Raw genomic sequence first — 6,679 nt, 5'->3', positions numbered from 1 at the left:
TATATACCAGACAACCATATATCTAGTAAATACTAGAGCATTCGCCAAGGTACAGGATAGTTCTAGAAAACAGGTGGCGCCACACCAGTCACGTGACCTCGATGACGCAAGTATGAAGGAGGTACTGGCCTTGTATGTTTTTGTGTAATTAAGCACAAAGCTACACAATAGGCTATCTGTACTCTGCCCACCACAGATATCGAAACTCGGATTCTAGCGTTGTAAGTCCGCAGACATACCGGGTGGGGTGGCCTCGTATGAAACAATATATTAAAAATTATATGTTCTAATGTCATATTTGTCAAACTACAAATCTTGTTCAAAAACTGGCAGCAGGATTTATGGAAAGCACCAAAATTCTGGAACCTTTTGAGATAATAGGCATTGACAATGTAAGAGGTTATTCTGAATCTAATGTTGGGAATAGTTATTTATTGGTTATTTTAGATTATTTCAGTAAATTGCTCGTGAAAAACCTAATTAATGGATGTTTATATAGCTAGGGTATTCCAAAGGCTATTGTGTCAAATGAGTCTACAGTTTACATGCCATCCAAACTATATGTATCTAGGATATTAAATTTTCTTTATCTGCGACCACCTTACTAGGTATCCCGCTAAAACTCTTACCATGGAAGAGTGAACAACAGAACAAGTTCTGCAGAAAAGAACGTTCAACATTGAAATGGTTCGTAGACGACAACAGCGAGCCTCCATCCATAAGTGACATCCAGTGGCTTGCAAAGTAGGTAATATGGTAATATTAATTTCTCATCTTCATCTTCTGCAGCAAATAATTTTACTGCAAAATATGCTCCAAAACGGAACAGGCTCTTTGAAATTATTAAGTGTTTACCTAATTTAACTCCATGAGTGTGTGAATTAAAAGATCCTGGATCCGATGAAATTGCTAGACAATGTCGTGTTTCTGATACAAAGAAGTGAGTTTTCTTTCCTTTTGTGGCTCTCACTGTTAAGATTAATAAAAGCGACCCTGACAGTAATGGTCATCAGTATCCGAGATAGTTAAGGCCTCTCATCATGCTGACGACAAAAGATTTGCGAGGCTTCCACCAGTAAGACAGAGAATTCCTCCAATTGCTAGGGTAGCTACTGTTTCATTTCCTGATCGATTGATAGATTTCATTGATGATCTAATTACGGCAGCTACTGCTCCAATCACTCCTAGAACATTACGGCCAAATTCCTGAGTCGCCACCGAAGGATAATTGGTCTCTCACAAACTGAGAGGGGGAAATAGTAATAAACTGTTCCAGTAAGCTGAACCAGAGCTGTAATTAAGAGAAGAACAGACAGAAAACACTTTCACCGTCAAAGAATAGCTCTTGCCATGTAGGTTTTTATACTTTAAACTCTATACTTTTTCTAGCATTGGTATAGAGGGTATTTACTTTAATAAGAGGAAAGTTGGGAACTAAAAAAGAAGTAACTGTTGTCATCACTATATTTTTTCGAAGTGGGAGGAGTTAGAGGTAGCTATTTTATTTCATTTTAAGTTATAGTTTGTTCATAATTTATGTTGTTGTGTTTTCCTTCTACCCTTTAGTTCAGCCTCATAATATTAAACAATAATGTTTAATATTAAGAAATCCATACGAGATTCCCCTAGTGGTGACGTACGGATACTAAGTTCATGTATGATTATGTGAAACATATTTTAAGATATAGTCATGTGAAATTAAGCGAGGCTGTAGAAAGGAGTTTTATAGAGACGGAAGATATATTTGTTGATTATTAATAGAAATAGATTATTGGAGATACTGCTCAGAGGGGGAACTAGCGCGGGGCAATGCCCCTGGATCCTGGTCTGGTTTATATTCTTCTGAAAAAGGGGCCCCAATCATTTCTTTGCCCCGGGGCCCCTGAACTACTTGATCGTTATTTATGATTTAAAGTTATTTTGAAAAATGTCTAATATCATTCTTTTGTGTAGTCCTATGAATTAGGTTTTCTTTTCTTCTAGTAATCCCCCCCCAGTGGCACAGCGGGATGTCTGCGGACTTACAATGCTAGAAACCAGGTTTCGATACCCGTGGTGGGCAGAGCACAAATAGCCCATTGTGTAGCTTTGTGCTTAACTTCAAACAAACAATCTAGAAATTTCTTTCTAAATTCGATATTATTGTTATTATTATTTTGAGTAATTTGATAACAACCAATTTTGATATTTATTTTTTTAAATATTTGTTTCTGACATATAAAAAACTTTCTGTTTAGGCTCTAATTTATTAGTTGTTTATATTTTGTAAAACTTGTACCGTGTTTAATAAATTTGAAATTTATCTCACCCCAGTAGAAACATGGTTGTTTAATATACGTTACAAACGGTTTACAGATACTATGTTATATAAATGATCTCACCATTTCCTTGTAAGATTTAAGAAAAGTGTTATCTTAAAACAGTAAAAACATAATATTAGTTATTACAAAAATCAATATTAATGAAACTTCAAATATTGAGGCTACAACGAATTACTCATAATTTTAAAGCATTATCTATTGCAGGGGTGTAGCCAGGGGAGGAGGGGTGAGGGATTGAGCGACTACCCCAATATACTTAAAAGTTTTAAATGCCTACCATATTTAGATTTCTTTTCAATATTACATATTATTATATATATATATTTATTCGCACCATTCATAGATACAATTAATACAGTTACACACATCAGTAGTTATACAGATAATTAATATGTACACAGGTGAGAAATAATAATATTTATATCTACCCTGTCGTCACCTCCTGATGTCCACCTGAAGCGGATAAAGTCTCTAATAGCGCTGGCTCTTGGGCCAGTCTGGGGCTTTTTAGCTCGAAGAAATCTCGGTAAAGATTCCCGGTGAAGACTGTATTTACAACAAATTTGACTGATGGAATTCCAAGCAGGGGATCTACTGCCATTTACAGCCATTCTATAGCACAATCTGACTAGCTCGTTTTCAGACGAACGGCAGGAGTTCATAAAGTTCACAAAACGCTTGTGTATTTGAAATTCTACGGGATGATCATCTACAATTCTAGGTAACAGTGTCAGAGTGAATGTCATATGGCACCATGAGAATGCGACGAATGCATTTCCGCCATGCGCAATAAAAACTCTCGATTGTCTTATGATCAAAATCGCAAAGATTCGATCCATATGAACACATACAGTAAGTTTTAAACAGACTGTTTCGCACATCATAAGAACAATGTGAAAATTTAGATAGTAACGAATTACATCTCTGGTACAATTCATTCACGCTTTTCTGAATGGAATTTGGTCTGTAATTAAAACCGGTGTACTGATCAAGGTGTACAGTTGATTCGCTTAATGGAACCATCATGCTACAGAACAATATAGGCTGTTCTACATTATCATTACTAACTGAAGTAGGACACCTGAATTTCAAAAACTGGCATTTCGCTGGATTGAACTTAATGTTAAGGTCCTTGACTATTTGCTCGGCAATTTCCAACATTTTCAATAACCCAGTTCTCACAACTTTCCAGAAATTAAATCTTTTTTTTTCTTACAACATACCTTAGTTAACCCTGTGAGACTCTTTTGAGTCATGCTCGACATAAGATAGGTTTTATTTAACCTCAAATTTGGAAAAGTTCGCTCAGTAAATGCAACAGTCACTGGATCTGTAACTAATAAGCTCAGAACACCACGCACATTGGGATATACTGATGATAAGTCATTTTTGTGCATAAAACGCAGTATTCGGAGATAATCAAATATTTCTGGAAGGATTATAGCTAGATTTTGAAATCTAACCACAAAATCTGACTGAGCTTCTTTAGATAGAGTTACAGCTAAGCAATTTCAATATATCATCCAAATTCATCAAATCACAGTCCACTATAATTAAAAAATATATAATCAGTATAAATTGTCGTAGTAAGTTATTTCTAGTTTGTTATAGCACAATCAGAATCATTTCTCTATGTTGAAGAATCGCAGATAGTCCTCGAGTAGCTTTGTGCGAAATTCGAAACAAACCAAATTATTGAAAAACCGTTTACAGTTTGACATTAACTAAATTACTACCAATATCGATTCTCACAGTGGAGCTCTGCAATTGCTCAATGATTAAATTTGTTTGTATAAGCAAGTAATACCATTCTAGTAAAGAAATCAAATATCTGTATCACGTACAGAGGGTTATGTACGTTATATTAAAACTTTTTTGAATATACGAATCAGAAAGTTATGTATCAAAAAGCAACCGATATAAGGTCGTGATGAAATGACATCTACCAGAACTACATTTTGACATTGTTTTCGATTTGTATGTAGTGTGAATCCACCGTAACGTGGTCTTTTTGGAAAGGGTATGCAACAACCCTTTCGACACAAAATATTCATACATTCAAATCATAAAGATATCTTCAGATCGAGGATTTAGAATTTCGAAGCAGAGATAGCCCTTTTAATTAATGACACTGTAAAACGAAGCAATATGGATCAACCTGGGGCACCATTACCAATCAGATAAAACCCTGCAACAAGATGAATCCTAACCATGGTAAGCAAAATGTGGCATCTTGTAACAGACGATAATCCAGAACACAAGGTCAAAGACAAAAGCCATTCACATGCCCCAGACAACAGCACTCAACATAATCAAGAAGGATTTCTACCTGGAAAAGCGACACAAATCGAGTGTACACAAGCTACTTCCACAACATATCTGGTCAACCGTCGCATATCTCAAACAGCTGGAGAACGAAACGAGTATTTATGTTGTTCTATACGAAGGTATACTGTTTAGGTCGCCAGATGCAATAGCTATGGATTTCTGTGTGATCAGACTCTTGAAAAAGGTGCTAGAAAACTGTCGATCTCGTGTACTATATATGTTATAAAAAGCACGCAGGAAGGAGTGGTGAGCTTTGAGCATGACATCCTTTTGTAATGGAAACCACGCTGCAGGGCTGTCGTCAAGGTGCACGGTCATCAGACAGAACATGATCAAACGTGATGACATGGACTGTAACATAACATAATGTTTTGGAACAACATGGGACCTATTGGTCCATCTTGGCTGTCCCATCCTCTAAACTAAAGTAAAATTAATAAATTTAAAATATGCTTAAAGCCAGCCATTATTATTTATATACTTATCAAGCTTTCTCTTAAACTTACTGCTTCCACAACATGGTGAGGCTCAAAAATCGTTTCAGTATAACATACTTAATTAATCTGTGTAGTGTGTCTGCTGATAATTCAACTTCTTAATAGGCTTCACTATTTGTTGAAGTTTTCTTAATTTTTTTTATGTTGGCAATATACATTTTGTTTGGTAATTTAAATCTTATAAATTTTTCTCCCTGTGGGACAGCGGTAAGTTTATAGACTTATAACGCTAATATCCGGAGTTCGATTTCTCGCAGTGGAGACAGCAGATAGCCCAGTGTGGTTTTGCTCTAAAACAAATTTATACACTTTAAATATTTGACTCCCATCTGCTGATGAAAAGAGGTTCGAGAGTGATATTGACAAATAATTCAAAGTAGTCCATGCACTAGTTGATGCTGCAAAAATAGTATATATTCTTTCAATGAAATAAAAAAAAAAGAAGTTTTCACCATTTGCAAGAATATGCAGCGTTACAAATTAAAAGGTTTAAAGAAAGGCAGCCGCAAAAAATGGAAAATGGCATTTTGTTTAATTGGAACTACCTAGATCAGACACTTAGTGTAGACCTATTAAATATGAGTCTTTATCGTACCCTAATAACAGCAATCTTCGAAAGATTATGTTTCATAATCTCTTCAAGAATTATATCTGATAGAAAAAAACATGTGCCCTTCTCAAAGGAAAATAAATTTTCTTAAATGAAATATTCTCCTTTCTTTAAACTCTCGACAACTCCTTTTGATGATTTACATCAGAGAGTTCAGCATTATAGAAGAATAATTCGTAAGTTTGAGTTTTAGAACAAATGCATTAGCGACTTATTTTGAGAGCATCTATTATGAATGAATGTACTAACATTTTCATTCATCATAAGATCAAACTTTGCCATCAGTTTTACTTAAGCTAGTCCAATATCATTTAAAGTTTGAGATGTATTACCTACTGTAGAATTCGTTTTCATCCTGAATTCGAATTTCTTCGATTTAATAAGGCATTCCATATGTAAACTGCTGTTTTACTAATTTTTTGAGTATATTGCCAGGAACAATAACCTTCATCAGTCAGTAACATTCTCTTATCATCAAATAATTTGCAAGAAAAACAAAATTGCATCTAGTTAAGATACACAAAACATGAACATAGTCCATTTCCATATTTTTAATTACAAAAAAAAACTTATTATCTTAAAATTGTCTTCCAAAATAATTTTTCTTTGGATGAGAAAAATAACGCCTTTACTTTGTAAAAAGGCCCGGTATGGCCAGGTGGTTAAAGCACGTGACTCGCAATCTGAGGGTCGCGGGTTCGAATCCCTGTCACACCAAAAATATGCTCGCCCTTTCAGCCGTGGGGACGTTATAATGTGACGGTCAAACCCTCTATTCGTTGGTAAAAAAGTAGCCCAAGAGTTGGCGGTGGGTGGTGATGACTAGCTGCCTTCCCTCTAGTCTTACACTGCTAAATTAGGGACGGCTAGCGCAGATAGCCCTCGTGTAGCTTTGCGCGAAATTAAAAAACAAACAAACAAAT

The 6,679-nt window shown here is 35.4% G+C and overlaps 1 long non-coding RNA gene across 1 annotated transcript in view; it reads left to right on the top strand.

Annotated features, from left to right (window-relative positions):
* LOC111085838 overlaps positions 1-438 on the top strand; it is a 14,278-nt gene extending 13,840 nt beyond the window's left edge. Inside the window, exon 3 of the long non-coding RNA XR_002610614.1 lies at positions 428-438. This is a non-coding gene — a long non-coding RNA (uncharacterized LOC111085838). The remainder of the gene's footprint in view (positions 1-427) is intronic.
* Positions 439-6,679: the final 6,241 nt, after the last annotated feature.

This window comes from Limulus polyphemus, unplaced genomic scaffold (genome assembly GCF_000517525.1).
Source record: "Limulus polyphemus unplaced genomic scaffold, Limulus_polyphemus-2.1.2 Scaffold648, whole genome shotgun sequence".
Lineage (NCBI taxonomy): Eukaryota > Metazoa > Arthropoda > Merostomata > Xiphosura > Limulidae > Limulus > Limulus polyphemus.
This window is presented reverse-complemented; position numbering and strand designations above follow the sequence as displayed.